A 16,317-nucleotide genomic window follows, 5' to 3' on the forward strand; every position below is an offset into this window, starting at 1 on the left:
TCTCTCACACAGTTTGATAAATCTGGCCCAATATGTTATATACATCAAAATATAGCATGTATAGTAACAACATAACAAAATCGTACAATGACTACCAAAGGCTTACAATGAGGGCTGTTGGTGTTCTTCAATGATTGTTATTTTATTCAGTGATGAGCGGCATTGCCCATATTCGAATTTACGATATTTCGCGAATATATAGACGAATATTTGTCCTATATTCGCGAATTTCGCATATTCGTTATATATATTCGCATATGTGAATATTCGCATATTTACATATGGGAAAATTTGCATATTCGCGTATTCGAGGAAGAAAACATTGAGGGGGTGGGCAACTTTACTATTGGTTGCTAGGGATGTTGTTGATAACCTCTGATAAGTGTATTTGCATCATTCTAACTGGCCCACAAGTGCATAGAAGGAATGAGCGAATATTCACATATGCGCATATGCGGAAAAAAGTGAATATTCGTAATTTCGAATATATAGCGAATATATTCACAAAATTCTCGTATTCGCGAATTTGTGATATTTGCGATAAAAATTTGAAATGCGAATATTCGTGCCCAACGCTAATTTTAATGGTAAACAAAGCACATTTTTCAAAGCAGAGCCACTAACTAAATGTGAACCTAATAGAATGGAAGAGAAATATTTGTTTATGGAGTGTTTTGTCTCATCACAAAATTTCTGTATGGTGGTAACATCTCTGTGGGTAGAAGAAGATCACAGTAAGGTTATGTTTACAAACCATTTTTGCCTGTATTTAAAAAAAATGGCTGTAAAATTTTCTTATTAAGTTTAATAGAACAAAATGGCTGTTTTTGTTCGACACCAATAATTTTATGGTCGTAATTGACATGCTCTTTTTTCAGCAATTTATGGCTCAAAATGTGAGCATACAGTATTGCCATTTTTTGTGTACATATTTTGGGCTGTTTTTTGGATTCTGATGGGGATTCTAATGTTGCTCTGTTTTCTTCGGAAGTCCCAAAGAGAGTATATGGAGGAAAAGCTATGCATGTACACTGCTGGTTCATTTACCCAGAGACAACTGACCTCTGTTATTGTGATCGGTGAGGGTTCCTGTAGTTAGGACCCTACCACATTCTTGTAGACTGGTGATCTTGGGATAACCCTTTTTAAGCTGGTCATTGACATGAGGTGTTGACTTAAGACTTGTATGGCTAACAGCTCTCTCAATTGGTCCTGCCCCATACACATGCATATTAGCTTCAGCCTGCACTGCCAGAAGCATATCTCTCCATGAACAAAAAGATTAAGCAGTTGAAATCTAACTCTGTCATGGAGACTAAGGCAGTCTCGCACATTTTAAATGGTCATCCAGTTCATGGGAAATTCATGGGTTTAGTTAACATTTATCTTTGTTGTATGGCCAGCTTTAGTTTTCAAACTATATTAAAAGGTTGCATAACTTTCCATTATACTATGCTTAAGCTGTGTCATTGAAAAAAATGCCCGAAAAGACGCCAGTGCAATTTCCTGCATCTGACGTTTTTTCTGGTGTTTTTTCTGGCATTTTTGCATTTAAGTTGAAATTGCATTTTTGGCCCCTTTTGGCGATTTTTTTTTTAAATGTGTTGGGTACCAAAAAAAAAAAAATGATGCAGTAGGGATGGGAAAAAATGTATTTAACCCCTTAAGGACCGGAGGTTTTTCCGTTTTTGCATTTTCGTTTTTTGCTCCTTGCTTTTAAAAAATCATAACTCTTTCAAATTTACACCTAAAAATCCATATGATGGCTTATTTTTTGCGCCACCAATTCTACTTTGTAATGACGTCAGTCATTTTGCCCAAAAATCTATGGTGAAGCGGGAAAAAAAATCATTGTGCGACAAAATTTAAAAAAAAACGCTGTTTTGTAACTTTTGGGGGCTTCCGTTTCTACGTAGTACATTTTTCGGAAAAAATGACACCTGATATGTATTCTGTAGGTCCATACGATTAAAATGATACCCTACTTATATAGGTTTGATTTTGTCGCACTTCTGGAAAAAATCATAACTACATGCAGGAAAATTAATACGTTTAAAATTGTCATCTTCTGACCCCTATAACTTTTTTATTTTTCCGTGTATGGGGCGGTATGAGGGCTCATTTTTTGCGCCGTGATCTGAAGTTTTTAACGGTACCATTTTTGCATTGATAGGACTTATTGATCGCTTTTTATTCATTTTTTCATGATATAAAAAGTGACCAAAAATGCACTATTTTGGACTTTGGAATTTTTTTGCGCGCACGCCATTGACCGTGCGGTTTAATTAACGATATATTTTTATAATTCGGACATTTCCGCACGCGGCGATACCATTTATGTTTATTTTTATTTTTATTTACACTGTGTTTTTTCTTTTATGGGAAAAGGGGGGTGATTCAAACTTTTAATAGGGAAGGGGTTAAATGATGTTTATTCACTTTTTTTTTGCACTTTTTTTTTGCAGTGTTATAGGTCCCATAGGGACCTATAACACTGCACACACTGATCTTTTACATTGATCACTGGTTTCTCATAAGAAACCAGTGATCGATGATTCTGCCGCATGACTGCTCATGCCTGGATCTCAGGCACTGAGCTGTCATTCGGCGATCGGACAGCGAGGAGGCAGGTAGGGGCCCTCCCGCTGTCCTGTCAGCTGTTCGGGATGCCGCGATTTCACCGCGGCTATCCCGAACAGCCCACTGAGCTAGCCGGCATGCTTTCGGTTTCACTTTAGACGCGGCGTTCAACTTTGAACGCCGCGTCTAAAGGGTTAATAGCGCGCGGCACAGCGATCAATGCCGCGCGCTATTAGCCACGGGTCCCGGCCGTTGTTAGAGGCCGGGCCCGAACCGCTATGACGCGGGGCCACGCCGTGGCCCCGCGTTATAGATCGGGAGTGGACACATGACGTTCCAGTACGTCATGTGTCCTTAAGGGGTTAAGGAAATTTTTTTTTTATAACGAACTTTTAATTAATTTTTAATAAAGTGTGTGTGTGTTTCACTTTTTTCTCTACTTTTTAAATTTTTTTTAGGTAGTACTATTACTCCCAGCATGGAACAGACGGTTCCATGATGGGAATAGTAGTACCTGAACTAATAGACATATCATCCCGGGTGTCAGTCCTGACACCCGATGCGATTGTCCATAATATAGCAGAGATGTGGAGCGTCTCTATACAGCGCTCGCATCTCTGCTCTGTACTCCGGCCAGTGATGTGAATAGAACATCACTCATTCATATTTTCCCCCAGAGTGGGGATTGGTCCAATGGTTGCAGCCAGTCACAGCTCTCAGCAGGAAATATGAACGAGCAATGTTCTATTCACACCACTGGCTGGAGTACAGAGCAGAGATGAAAGCGCAGGAGAAAGTCGCTCTGCATCTCTCCAATAGATAGGACGATCGCAGCGGGTGTCAGAAGTGATGCCCGCTGTGATGTGTCCTTAACTGCAGGTACTACTACTCCCAACATGGAGCAAAAAAGGTGTAAATAAACCCTGCTTGCACCTTTTTTGCACCTTTTCTAGACACAAAAAACGATCTACAGACAATGAAAAATGTCAGCCACTGTGTCTATTGGAACTAAACCAAAAAAGGGAGGAAAAAAAGCTAATTGGACATAATGTCACACCAAACTCCAAAAATGGGCTGGACAAATTTATTGGCACCCTTTCAAAATTGTGGAAAAATAAGACAGTTTCAAGCATGAGCTGCTCCTTTAAACTCACCTGGGGCAAGTAACATGTGTGGGCAATATAAAGATCACACATGAAAGCAGATATAAAGGAGAGAAATTCACTTAGTCTTTGCATTGTGTGTTTGTGTGTGCCAAACTAAGCATGGACAACAGAAAGAGGAGAAGAGAACTGTCTGAGGACTTGAGAACCAAAATTGTGGAAAAATATCAACAATCTCAAGGTTACAAGTCCATCTCCAGAGATCAAGATTTGCCTTTGTCCACAGTGCGCAATATTATCAAGAAGTTTGCAACCCATAGCACTGTAGCTAATCTCCCTGGGCATGGACAGAAGAGAAAAATTGATGAAAGGTGTCAACACAGGATAGTTCGGATGGTGGATAAGCAGTCCCAAATAAGTTGCAAAGATATTCAAGCTGTCCTGCAGGCTCAGGGAGCATCAGTGTCAGTGTGAACTATCAGTCGACATTTAAATGAAATGAAACGCTATGGCAGGAGACCCAGGAGGACCCCACTGCTGACACAGAAAAAAAAAGCAAGACTACATTTTGCCAAAACGAACTTGAGTAAGCCAAAATCCTTCTGGGAAAACATCTTGTGCACAGATGAGACCAAGATAGAGCTTTTAGGTAAAGCACATCATTCTACTGTTTACCGAAAATGGAACGAGGCCTGCAAAGAAAAGAACACAGTACCTACAGTGAAATATGGGGGAGGTTCAATGATGTTTTGGGGTTGTTTTGCTGCCTTTGGTACTGGGTGCCTTGAATGTGTGCAAGGCATCATGAAATCTGAAGAATTACCAAAGAATTTCCAGCCCAGTGTCAGAAAGCTGGGTTTGCGTCCAAGATCTTGGGTCTTCCAGCAGGACAATGGGGGAGATTTATCAAAACCTGTCCAGAGGAAAGGCCTCTGCAAAATGAAAGAAGTGATCTGATTGGTTGCAACTTTTCCTTTGCACAGGTTTTGATAAATCTCCCCCAATGACCCCAAACATATGTCAAAAAGCAGCCAGAAATGGATGGTAACAAAGCACTGGAGAGTTCAGAAGTGGCCAGCAATGAGTCCAGATCTAAATCCCTTTGAACACCTGTGAAAAGATCTTAAAATTGCTATGGGGAAAAGGCACCCTTCCAATGAGAGACCGGGAGCAGTTTGCAAAGGAAGAGTGGTACAACATTCTGGCTGAGAGGTGTAAGAAGCTTATTGATGATTATAGGAAGCGACTGATTTCAGTTATTTTTTCCAAAGGGTGTGCAACCAAATATTAAGTTAAGGGTGCCAATAATTTTGTCCAGCCCATTTTTGGAGTTTGGTGTGACATTATGTCCAATTTTCTTTTTTTTCTCCCTTTTTTGGTTTAGTTCCAGGAACTACTACTCCCGTTATGGAACAGTGTGTTCCATGCTGGGAGTAGTAATACCACCTAAAAAAAACAAAAGTGAAAAACACACACACACTAAATTTTTATTATTGTCAGCTATATTTTTAGTGCCATGCCTTCCCACATAAATTGATCCCTATTTAAAAACTAATAAAAATGTTGTTATTAAAAAGATAAATTTCGTTAAATACTATTTTTTCCATCACTACTGTATCTTTTTTATTATAATTTTTTAATGGTACCCTACGAAATTTATAAAAAAATTTATCTCCATAACTTTTTTGGATCGCTAAAGTCCAAAAGAGAATAAAAACCGCCTGAAAAAACGCCAAAGTTAAAACCCACTTGGCGTTTTTCTTGGCGTTTTATTCACTCCCATAGACTTCTATGGGAGAAAAACGCCACAATTTCAGGAAAAAAACGCCATACTCTCAACATGCTGCGATTTAGCAAAACCTCCAAGGAGCTGAAAAGCGCCAAAAAAGAGTATAAATACGCCAAAAGGATTAAAAAAAATGCCAAACTGAAAAGCACCAAGGGGAAAATAATTTTGCGATTTCTCATTGATTTAAAGCTAACATCTGGCCGCAGCGTTTTTTGGCCAAAAACGCCATGCGGCAGAATTGGCGTTTTTCTTGATGTTTTTTCCCCCCCCAAAAAAAACAAGCGGAATTCCAGTCTAAGTGGAATAAGTTTTTGTAGGTGAATATTTATACTGCATTTTTATCTGAAAGGCTCCATCTGTCACCAAGCCTTTATAGTTAATTGTCAACCTGAAATCAGTCAATGTAGTTCACTTTAATCGCCCCATGTACCTGTCACCCAAATAGCTCTTTGAGTAATGTTAGACTATAAACTAAAATTGACAAATGATACACATTTTGAAGAGAAACTTTATGTTACCTCTAAACTGCTCTCTCCTATTCTGGGAATCCTACCCTGTGAAAGTTCTGTCTTGAAATTCAATATATGATTTAAAGGGGTATTCCAAATTAAATACTATTCCCACTATTGTCACTACATATTGTCTTATTAGAACACAGTACTAAGCTCACTCCTGCGCTCTCATAGAAAATTAATGGAGCGGCTTGGGCGCATGCGTGACCCACTGCTCCATTCTGATGGAAAACTCAGGTCTCCATTGTTAAGATACTGTGGATAGGATAAGTTTTAAATTGGTCACTTTAAGTAAACTAGTAGCATGGTTCCTAGAACATTTCCATGTTAGTGGGTCCAATTCTAAAATAGAGGGGGGGGGGGGGGGATCTCAAACTACTTTAATTATGTATTATTATCCAGGGATTTACATATTATAAAGAGGGGCCATGTAGCTGCTTTAGCTAACTCTTGTAAAGTCCTAGGGAGTCTGTGCAGGATTCATCTTTAGATTAACTTCAATGTCAGCAAACTATTGGATAAGTTGCTGAACGGTCCCTCCAGTCCCTTTAGCTTTGGGTTAAAAATATCCATTCCTGGAACGGTGCTTCATCTTCATATGGATCCCACTTTTACTGTATACAAGCTTGTTCTCATTATTCAGTCTTTATTTATTATAAGAGAGAGGTTGGAGACATCTAATTATTATCAAGGAGTATCAGCGAAGAAAATCTTATCTAACAGTGTCCAAGAGCAAAAAGTATTGATCTATGTATATAGCATTTAATATTCCTACTCTCGTTGAAAACTAAGAAGCATATACGCAATAAATAAGTATAACTGCTTTCACCAGGTTCTATTGGTATTTTTATAGAACAATGGAGAAAATGGCGCTATCCATGTTCTCTCATTATTCATTTTACATTGTGCACCAGACCAATCTCATTCCTGCTGTTTCCCTTTTGTTCACCTAGAATAAACATCCCTCAATAAGATCCTCTGCTAGTTATCTCTTGATGCAAAACAATATTTGCGGGGCTCATTATGATGGCGGCAATTATCCTTTTTTTTTACTTAGCTATTTTATAGCACTCCATTCTATTTAGGTTTACTGAAATGAAGAGACAGGTACTTAGCATATAATTTGCATTCAATAGCTTTCTTGTTCAGCCACGTGTGAGTGTAAAGGCACACAGTTTCGTATGCGTGTAAGCAGACAAGACGAAAGTGAACATTTCAATGTAAATCAGAGACAGACTGGTTGTGCCCAATCTCCCTCCATGAGACATCTGGGCTAATATCCCTTATGTGAAATATTTTAAATAATGGAAAGACATTATATTGCTACCAAGACTCATAGGTTATTCATACGATTCATAGTGAGTTTGCAACAGCATCAAAAAAAGAGAAAAAAGAGATTGTCACAGTACGGTGTTTGCCTGTACACAACTTGTCTCACTTGAGCGTTTGTTAAGCATTTAACACAGTGAGACGTGAACAAATCATCCTTACGTGCTTGTGCATACGTTTTCAAGAGAGCACTGGTCTCTTCATTAGATGAATGGAGATTAAATCTTTTACTCTGGAAAAGATAAAATATATTCATAGCATGCTGAACAGGAGGAACAGACTGCAGATCTCGACTCGAGACAGAGACGTGGAGACATGAAGAGAGTAGACAGGATATCGAAGCAAACACTCAGGCAAAGGGACAGACAAAGCCCGAAGGTTTGGTGTCTCTGTCGCTGCCTCTGGCCTTTTGTTGATAAAGGAGGGGTCTATGCTCCATCAAGCTCGTGCTGGAGTCAGCATGCCATGACCACCCTCCTCCCTTGGAGATGTGAGAAATGTCCCTTGTTGGTCACACTACGTTTGTTTTTCATTAGAAGTTAAGTGCGGACATGAGCGATCGGGAAGAGTTCAGCTTCCAGCCGCCTTTGCCTGATTGAAAGGCTGCGGGCAGTGGGGGAGCCTCTGGCAGGATCAAACAGGGCAAACAGCAGGGCCGCAAGTACCTGAGGAAATTTATAGAGCCTACCTAAAGGAAAGCAATGCTGAAATTCCTCCATAGCTGAAAAAAAAAAAAGGTTGTTTGTGAAGAGATATCTGCCGAGCAAAACACCATTAAAAATACATTTACCGATCTTATCAAAGGAAGAGCCACAATAAAAAGGGGGAAAAGGTTCCTCACCTAACCAGACATGTCAAAGTGCAACCACAGTATGAAAGCACTAACAAAGAAAGATGGTAAATAGTAAGTGTATTGGTAGAAAAAGAATGGGCAGAAAATAAACAGCGTTGTGTTGTGACTATAAAACAAGGAGCTTGTTCTCTTGTATCACACTCAGCAGAAGACGTCTATTTCTTGGCAGCCTTTGGAGGCCTATTATGAGAAGTATTTCAGTTTACAAAAAAAATGGACAGACTCGTTTCTGCATAAACTTCACAGTACATTGCAACATATAAGGAGATAAACCCTTATAACTCCCCTTATTTAAAATTGTTGTTGTGCCCCCTATTGTATGTGCACCTTTTGCTTCATTTTGTTAAGGGTTGATGGATGCTGTATACAGTATCACCAGAATGTTTTATTGTTGGTGTCAGCTTACCACAACTGTTCTTCTCAGTGTTGTGCCAAGATGCCAAGAGGAGGGCAAAGGCCAAAATGGTGCCAGAAAAGAGAGTGTGCAAATTGACCACAAAAAGTATCTGATGGGACTGTTGTCTATGTATTGAGCAGTATGGCCTGAGTTAATCCACCATGAGGCAAGCTATTGAGCTGCAGCATAAGGGAAATGAAGAGCTAGAGAAGCTGAACAGAAAGTGTAAAATGGAAAACAAACTAGTAGGCGGAGCGGAGGCTTGCAACAAAAAGAACTGGGAACACCAGGATGTATTGTGCAGAAAGAGTAAAGCTTCCATGAGACACTTTGGTGAACTTGGGAGTGGTTGAGAAACTTTTTAGAGAAATTGCTGTTTAAGTAAGTATTGACTGCCTGACAGTTAGTGAGACACTAGCTGTCTAATGCCTACTTAGAGGCCACTCCATTCAGGTCTAGTGGAATAAGGGGTCTGGTGGAGCTTGAGTATAACTGAGTCATGTCTCCTCCTATGTGACAAGTGAAGGTTGAGTGCTGCATGCAAAGGCAACCTTTTTATGCAATTGAGGCAATTTCTTTTAAGGAAACCTGCTTTTACTTTCATGCTGCCTGGAACACAAGTAATTGGGCTGGTCTCTGGTTCTCAGTTGCCATGGGGTTTTACCTCTTTTCCACTCCAGAATTTTCTTCTCAGCAGATAGCACCAACTCAGCTGATACTAAGAAGCAGCTCCTCATTTCCCTGGCCAATTTCCCTGACTCTTTCCTGCTGGGCCCTGGCTATTCAAACTGCAACAGTTCATACTGCCTCTATACTTGCATGGTCTCTGATTTCATATTCCTGTTTTTCCTGACTGTGATTCAGAGTATGACCCTGACCTGGCTGATATTCATTCTGGTTCCTGATCCATACTGTTTCCGTTATATACTGACTTTGGTTATTCCTGAATACTTGCTTTGACTCCTGACCCCTGACTGTGTTTGACCAAGTCCCTGAATGTTGTTAGTTAATTTGTATTTTTAATTACTTAAAAAAATATGTTATTTGTACTGCACCATAGTTCCATATGGTTTTGTGGTTCCTCATATCTTCCTATACCCAAACAGGCATAGTTTTTTTTTTCTCAATCAAGGCTGATTGGGTGCAGAGAATCCCCTTGGGACCACACTGATGATTCATGGTTCGAGCAGCATAAAAGGGATGACAGGTTAAAAGGAATAAAGGAAAATCTATAGATTTTAATCCTCTTTATAGGTGCTTCTTGTTTTGGCTAAGAATTATTAAACTGCAGGTGCATACTTGGACATAATAATAGTTTTTCCATGGAAAACATTTAAGACATATTGATTACATTTGGTATCCATGTGTTATTATTGGAATTTAGTTATTTGGATGTGCTGATGCCTAAAGGCTTGACCCTAAGGGCCTAAATGCTCAATATACCTTTAGCTTTTTATGACTTAGAGCCCCTGCGGAATAGGCCCTGTGCCAGAAACTGCAACACAGTCTAATTCAAGTCAATGGGGATGTGTTTCTGTTATGACACATTACTGCTACTTTTTTCCAAGGGTTGCACTTTTTTTTTTTTTGTAATTACACTTGGATCTACACATATTAAACAGCAATATTTGGTATCATATTGATAATAACACTTGAAAGAAACCTTTAAGGCCAATTGACACTTAGCAATTGATATTATAATTTATTGTATATATGTGTGCCAGTGATAATTCTCTACTGTACATAGTACAGAAAACGATTGTCATTTACTATTGATTAAAATTGATTGTTCATACATGAATGTCATCATTTATCACACTTACATGTAATCGTTCATGGTCAGATTTTTCTCATGGTGGCGTGTGGGTGATAAGTATGACCTTGTAAATGACCATCAGATATTCTTTCTTAGTGGTTTATACATCATCCTTTGCAAGGCTAACCTGCTGTTGCCATAGGAGATAAGCTGCTGCTGAAAGGTCAATTTGAAAAAAAAAAACAAGTAAGCTTAGTTGAGTATGCATGTTTATGGTTTAGTACATGCACTTGGCCATATGCATAAGGTATTAGAAAATGTGATTCATCAGCCTCATTGCGGTTATACAGCCTCCAAGCTGCAATGAGGCTGTGTGTTCTGACACTGTTAAATCATACCCAGCATTATGTTGCTTATCAATTTGTACTACCATAGCTCTTTCTTGGGATTGGACAAGATAGGCTAGCCTTTGCTTTCTGCATGCGTTATTGAATCTTGTGTCCATGACGCTGTTTGTTGTTCACTAGTTTTCCTATTTTGGACCACTTTTGTAAAGTGCTAACGAATGCATACTGGGAACACCCAACAAGACCTGCTGGTTTGGCGATACTTAGACCCAGTCATGTAGCCCTGACAAAGTCCCTCAGATTCTCTAGCCTTTCTCAAAGTCACTTAAACCCATATGATTGCCCATTTTTTCCTGCTTTCAATTTCATGTCCAAACATTCACCTGCTTCCTAATATATCCTACCCCTTAATAGGTGGCATTGTTACGGAATAACCAATGTTATTCACTTTAGCATGTATTGGTTTTAACAAAATGGTTGTTTGGTGTATTTACACACTTTACACATGAACTAACATCTTCTGCAGATTACTATCCCATCCCAATATAGCAATGGAGGGACAGGCATGGTGAGCATGGAACAGAGAATGCAGTGAGTTTCCTGTGCTGATCTCTATGTACCATATATACTCGAATATAAGCCGAGTTTTCCAGCCCGATTTTTTGTGGTGAAATCGTCCCCCTCGGCTTATACTCGAGTGAACAAAGCAAAAACAAAAAAATATCGCTTTAGGCATACCGGTGGGCGAGGGGAGTGTACCGGGCCGTCCATCTCCACTGCAGGGACCATCCGCATTCCAGTGGGGAGGGAGAGCTGGTCCAGGCCATCCATCTTAACTGGGAGGCACTCTTCTCCGCTCCGGGATGTCCATCTTCACTGCAGGGACCATCCGCATTCCGGTGGGGAGGGCGAGCTGGTCCGGGCCATCCATCTTAACTGGGAGGCACTCTCCTCCGCTCCGAGCCATCCCCAGACTAGTGATGCTGCATTGATGCTGCCGCGCAAGGATGTCCATGCTAGGCAGACATATAACGTCATGGGCGTCCCTGCGCACAGACGTCTGCTGTGCACGGACATCCCTGCGTGGTGGCGTCAATGCAACGTCACTAGTCCGAGGATGGCCCGGGGCAGAGAAGAAGGCCTCCCGGTGAAGATGGCTGGCCTGTACCGGCTCAACCTCCCACCGGAATGCGGACGGTCCCTGCAGTGAAGATGGATGGCCCGGCTCACCCTCCCTGGATGGTCCCTGCAGCTATTAGAGCAACAACTGGGGAGGTGAGAAGAAAACGAAAGGGGGTCTGGATGATGACAGGGGGTCATATGGACAGGGGGGGATATTGACAGGGGGTCATATGGACAGGGGATCATATGGACAGGGGGGTCTGGATGATTACAGGGGTGGAGGGATGATGGATGATGACAGGGGAGGGGGGGTGATGTATTTCCCCCCCTAGGCTTATACTCGAGTCAATAGTTTTCCTGGGTTTTTGGGGTGAAATTAGGGGCCTCGGCTTATATTTGGAACGGCAAATACTCGAGTATATATGGTACTTCATATCCTTCCCGTCCTGTCTGACCCAATAGAGCTGCTAATAATATTAGGCTACAACAGCAACAAGCTTTGAATGTTGTAACCTAACTCAATACAGCCAGTATATAGGGGAAAAGACAGGATCTCTTAAGGACCTAAAAGCAACTCCCAAGCTATATTTTGTCTAGAGTCTTTATTAGGTGACGAAATCTAATATTGGCCTATAAGCATAAATGTACATGGTTCATCTGTACAGACCAGGGAACATAAAACAGGTATACAACAAACTGACAAACAGATAAAGCAAAGTCAGGGAGGCCATAGTTAAAACTAGGATGAAACAGATGTACAAACAAACTAGACAGTGGCATAGTACAAAATCAGCAAGACAGGAGAATGGTCAAAGTGCAGGCAGAAGGCCAGGTCTCAGGACGTCAGAAATACACTATGTACAAGTGTTATCAAAAGTCAGGCAAGTGTCAGACCAGTAGGACAACAAGCTGCAGGATTACAGGCAGGAGAATACTCAGGAAGCAGGCCAACAGGTCTGAACACAGCTAAAGCAGCAAAGGTAACAAGAGTCACATTGGTAGCACAGAAAGTCTGCAGTATCGAGCAGGGCCAGGAAATATTGCAGGGATTTATATTTTCCACCTCTAGGAGGTGTGCCTGCCAGCGCATTGCTGGTTGGCCTTGCTAGCAACACTTCCCATTGGCTGGAGTGGCCATGTCAGAGCATGGCAAGCAACCCTTTGACTCCTAGGGCCATTGCCACGGCAACCTGTATAGGCTGATTAGGAGACAACACTGGGGCCCAAACAGGTACGTTTGTTACAGACTGGCAGTATTTGTGTTTTTGTGGTGGATGCCATGCAATACTAAACAATAAATTAACCTCTTAAGGATGCAGGGTGTACTGTACGTCCTGCGCCCGCGATATAATGCGGGGTCACACGGTGACCTCTCCTCATATTGGGTCAGTTCTGGCGGCTAACAACTAACAACTGTAAATAAAAATGAATATAAACACATGTAGTATCGCTGCGTGCGTAAATGTCCGAACTATAAAAATATATAATTAAATACACAGCACGGTCAATGGTGTACACGTAATAAAAAATCCAAAGTCCAAACTAGTGTATTTTTGGTCCCTTTTTATACCGTAAAAAATTGAATGAAAAGCGATCAAAAAGCGATCCGATCCAAACAAAAATTATACCAATAAAAACTTCAGATCACAGTGCAAAAATGAGCTCTCAAATATTAATTTTCGTGCATGTAGTTATTATTTTTTCCAGATGTAAGACAAAATCAAACCTAGGGTATCATTTTAATCTTATGGACCTACAGAATAAAGATAAGGTGTCTTTTTTACCAAAAAATGTACTGCAAAGAAACGGAAGCCCCAAAAGTTACAAAATGGCGTTTTTCTTCACTTTTGTCGCACAATTATTATTATTTTTTTTTTGCTGTAGATTTTGGGGTAAAATGACTCTTGTCATTACAAAGTAGAATTGGTGGTGCAAAAAATAAGCCATCATATGGATTTTTAGGTGGAAAATTGAAAGGGTTATGATTTTCAAAAGGTAAGGAGGAAAAAAATGCAAAAATTGAAAAAAGCTGAGGCCTTAAAGGGGTACTACGGCGCTTAGACATCTTAACCCCTATCCAAAGGATAGGGTATAAGATGCCTGATCGCGGGGGTTGTGACATCAAGGATCCACCCCCGTGTGATGTCACGCTCCGCCCCTCAATGCAAGCCTATGGGAGGGGGCGTGACAGCTGTCACGCCCCCTCCCATAGGCTTGCATTGAGGAGAGCGGAGCATGACGTCACACGGGGCGGAGCCTTGACGTCACAACGCTCCGGCCCCGTGATCGACAGTAATCAGACCCGGAGCTAACACGCTCCGGGGACTGATTATAAACGAGGTGCGGTGAGCAAGATCACAGGGGTGCCCAGCGGCGGGACCCCCACAATCAGGCATCTTATCCCCTATTCTTTGAAAAGGGGATATGATGTCTAAGTGCCGGAGTACCCCTTTAAGGGGTTAAAGTAAGGACTCGCTTGAAAGAGGTTGCTGTGAAGTGCAAATGAACTCATACATTTTGATCAGAATGTGATCCAAGAACCTCATGCACTTTTTAATATATTTTTCAGCAGCACTAGTGTGTGGTTCATGTCTTTGTTTCTACAAATGTGGCATGATTTACAATAAGCTCTCCCTTCTGTCATCACATATATTCAAAGCTCTCTTTCTGCCTCCATTTCCTCTATTTACCTTATCTGTCTCCATCTAGTCATCTTGGCTTCCTCTTTATCTTCACAAATAATGCCGGATTATATTACTGCCTTATTTAATATCAGGGGATGTAGGTCATCAGTCTGAACTGTCGGTGCCTTAGGGTTTGGATCACTTTCAGTAGCAGGTAATATACATTCGTCTACTCTGTTTCTTAGTTGGTCTATGTGCCGCCTTAGAATGTGGCCATAAGTAGTTCTTACTTTGTAGGACACAGATCCTGCAGTTTTCACTACAGTTGCTGGAGTCCATCTTGGTCCCATTGCATAGTTTCTGGCATAGACACTATCCCCCTCCTGAAAACACTGCATGGATGAGGAGTTGTATTTTTTAGACAGTCTGACATCCTGCTTGTTTTGCAATTCAGATGTGAGATCAGGATGAAATCTGTCCAATAAGGTCCTGATCCTCCTGTTCATCAGTGGTTCTGCAGGGCTGCATCGTGTACTGGAGCATGGGGTCACATCTTGTTGTAGTAGATAATTTGCCAGTCTGTAATTCCAATCTCCTATAACAATTCTCTTTAAAGCGTCTTTAGTAGTCTGAACCATGTGCTCTGGTTGTCCATTTGAAGATGGATGAAATGGAGCTGTTGAATAATGGTGAATAAGATTATTTTCCATAAATATTTTGAACTTTGTGGATGTAAACTGTGGCCCATTGTCTGACACAATTCTATCAGGTAATCCATGTGTTGCGAACAGCCTCCTTAAAACTTGTATGACAGTATTTGTGGTGGCAGAGGACACTGGTAAAACTTCTAGCCACTTGGAAAAAAAATTAACAACAAGGAGAAATGTCTGTCCTTGAAATGGACCTGCAAAGTTTATATGCAATCTAGACCATGGGTTTCTGGTCACTTCCCAAGAATGTGACATGGCTTTTGTTGGAGAATGGCGTGTGGTTTGACTTCTAGCCAGAGGCTTCACGTTAACTGTTCCAGGATGACCTTGGTGCATCTTGGGTTTGACCAGCTCTGGGAATTACCACTCTGTTACCCCAGAGGAGACAACCTTTGTAGGCAGAGAGTTCTTTCTGCTTTCGTTCAAATGGCTTAAAGGGGTACTCCTACCCTAGAAATCTTGCCCGGCACTACAGCTTTTCCCATTCAGGGAGTGACCACCGCTCCATGCACGGATTACGGCACAAAGCTTTGGCCAACATGCACCCCATGTATCTCCATGGGAGAGTCAGAGATACAGTGTTCAAGTATCTTTGGCCCTTCCATAGAGATACAACCGCCTCGTGCCATGGTGGACAGTAATCCATGCATGGTGTGGACAGACCCCTCACAATCAGACATTTATGCCCTATCCACAGGATTTTGTGGATAGTAGATGAGGACTTGTGTATTGGAGTTCCCCTTAAACTGCTCCTTGAATGTAATAATTGTGTGGGCATCAGCAGCTGCATCATTAACAACTAGTTGCTGGTAAGCTTGTGCTAGATACAATTTATCAATCTGATATGGATGACCTTGTGAAGCTTTGTTAATTGTGCATCTATGTTCTGCAGAGGACATTTTAGTTTTAGAACAGGGACAATAGGTGCGGCCCAGGTAGGGTGTGTAACTCCAATTAATGAACTCCATCTATTTTTGCATGTAAAGCAAATGGAACAGGTCGTGGTTTCATGCGTATTGGTGTTACATTTGGATCTAGTTTAAAAGATAATGGTGGTCCTGTATATTTTCCAAGACCTTCTTTAAACACAACAGAAAAGTCTTTAATTTTATTCTGCAAATAGATCACTTTCACGTGGTGTATTCCTGTTAACAGAATACCTAGAGGTTCAAACCAATCTACTCCTAGTTAACTT

At 41.0% G+C, this 16,317-nt stretch overlaps 1 protein-coding gene and 1 long non-coding RNA gene across 5 annotated transcripts in view; one reads left to right on the plus strand and one right to left on the minus strand.

The window, feature by feature from the left end:
* Positions 1-16,317, plus strand: part of UNC5A (unc-5 netrin receptor A) — a 420,372-nt gene that overhangs the window by 191,536 nt on the left and 212,519 nt on the right. The window lies entirely within an intron of this gene.
* Positions 10,466-16,317, minus strand: part of LOC130369440 (uncharacterized) — a 69,854-nt gene continuing 64,002 nt past the window's right edge. For both annotated transcript variants that reach the window (XR_008892755.1, XR_008892754.1), the window contains 2 exons: positions 14,479-15,088; positions 10,466-10,535 (listed from right to left, as the gene is read on the minus strand). This is a non-coding gene — a long non-coding RNA (uncharacterized LOC130369440). The remainder of the gene's footprint in view (positions 10,536-14,478; positions 15,089-16,317) is intronic.

This window comes from Hyla sarda, chromosome 4, assembly GCF_029499605.1.
Source record: "Hyla sarda isolate aHylSar1 chromosome 4, aHylSar1.hap1, whole genome shotgun sequence".
Classification (NCBI taxonomy): Eukaryota; Metazoa; Chordata; class Amphibia; order Anura; family Hylidae; genus Hyla; species Hyla sarda.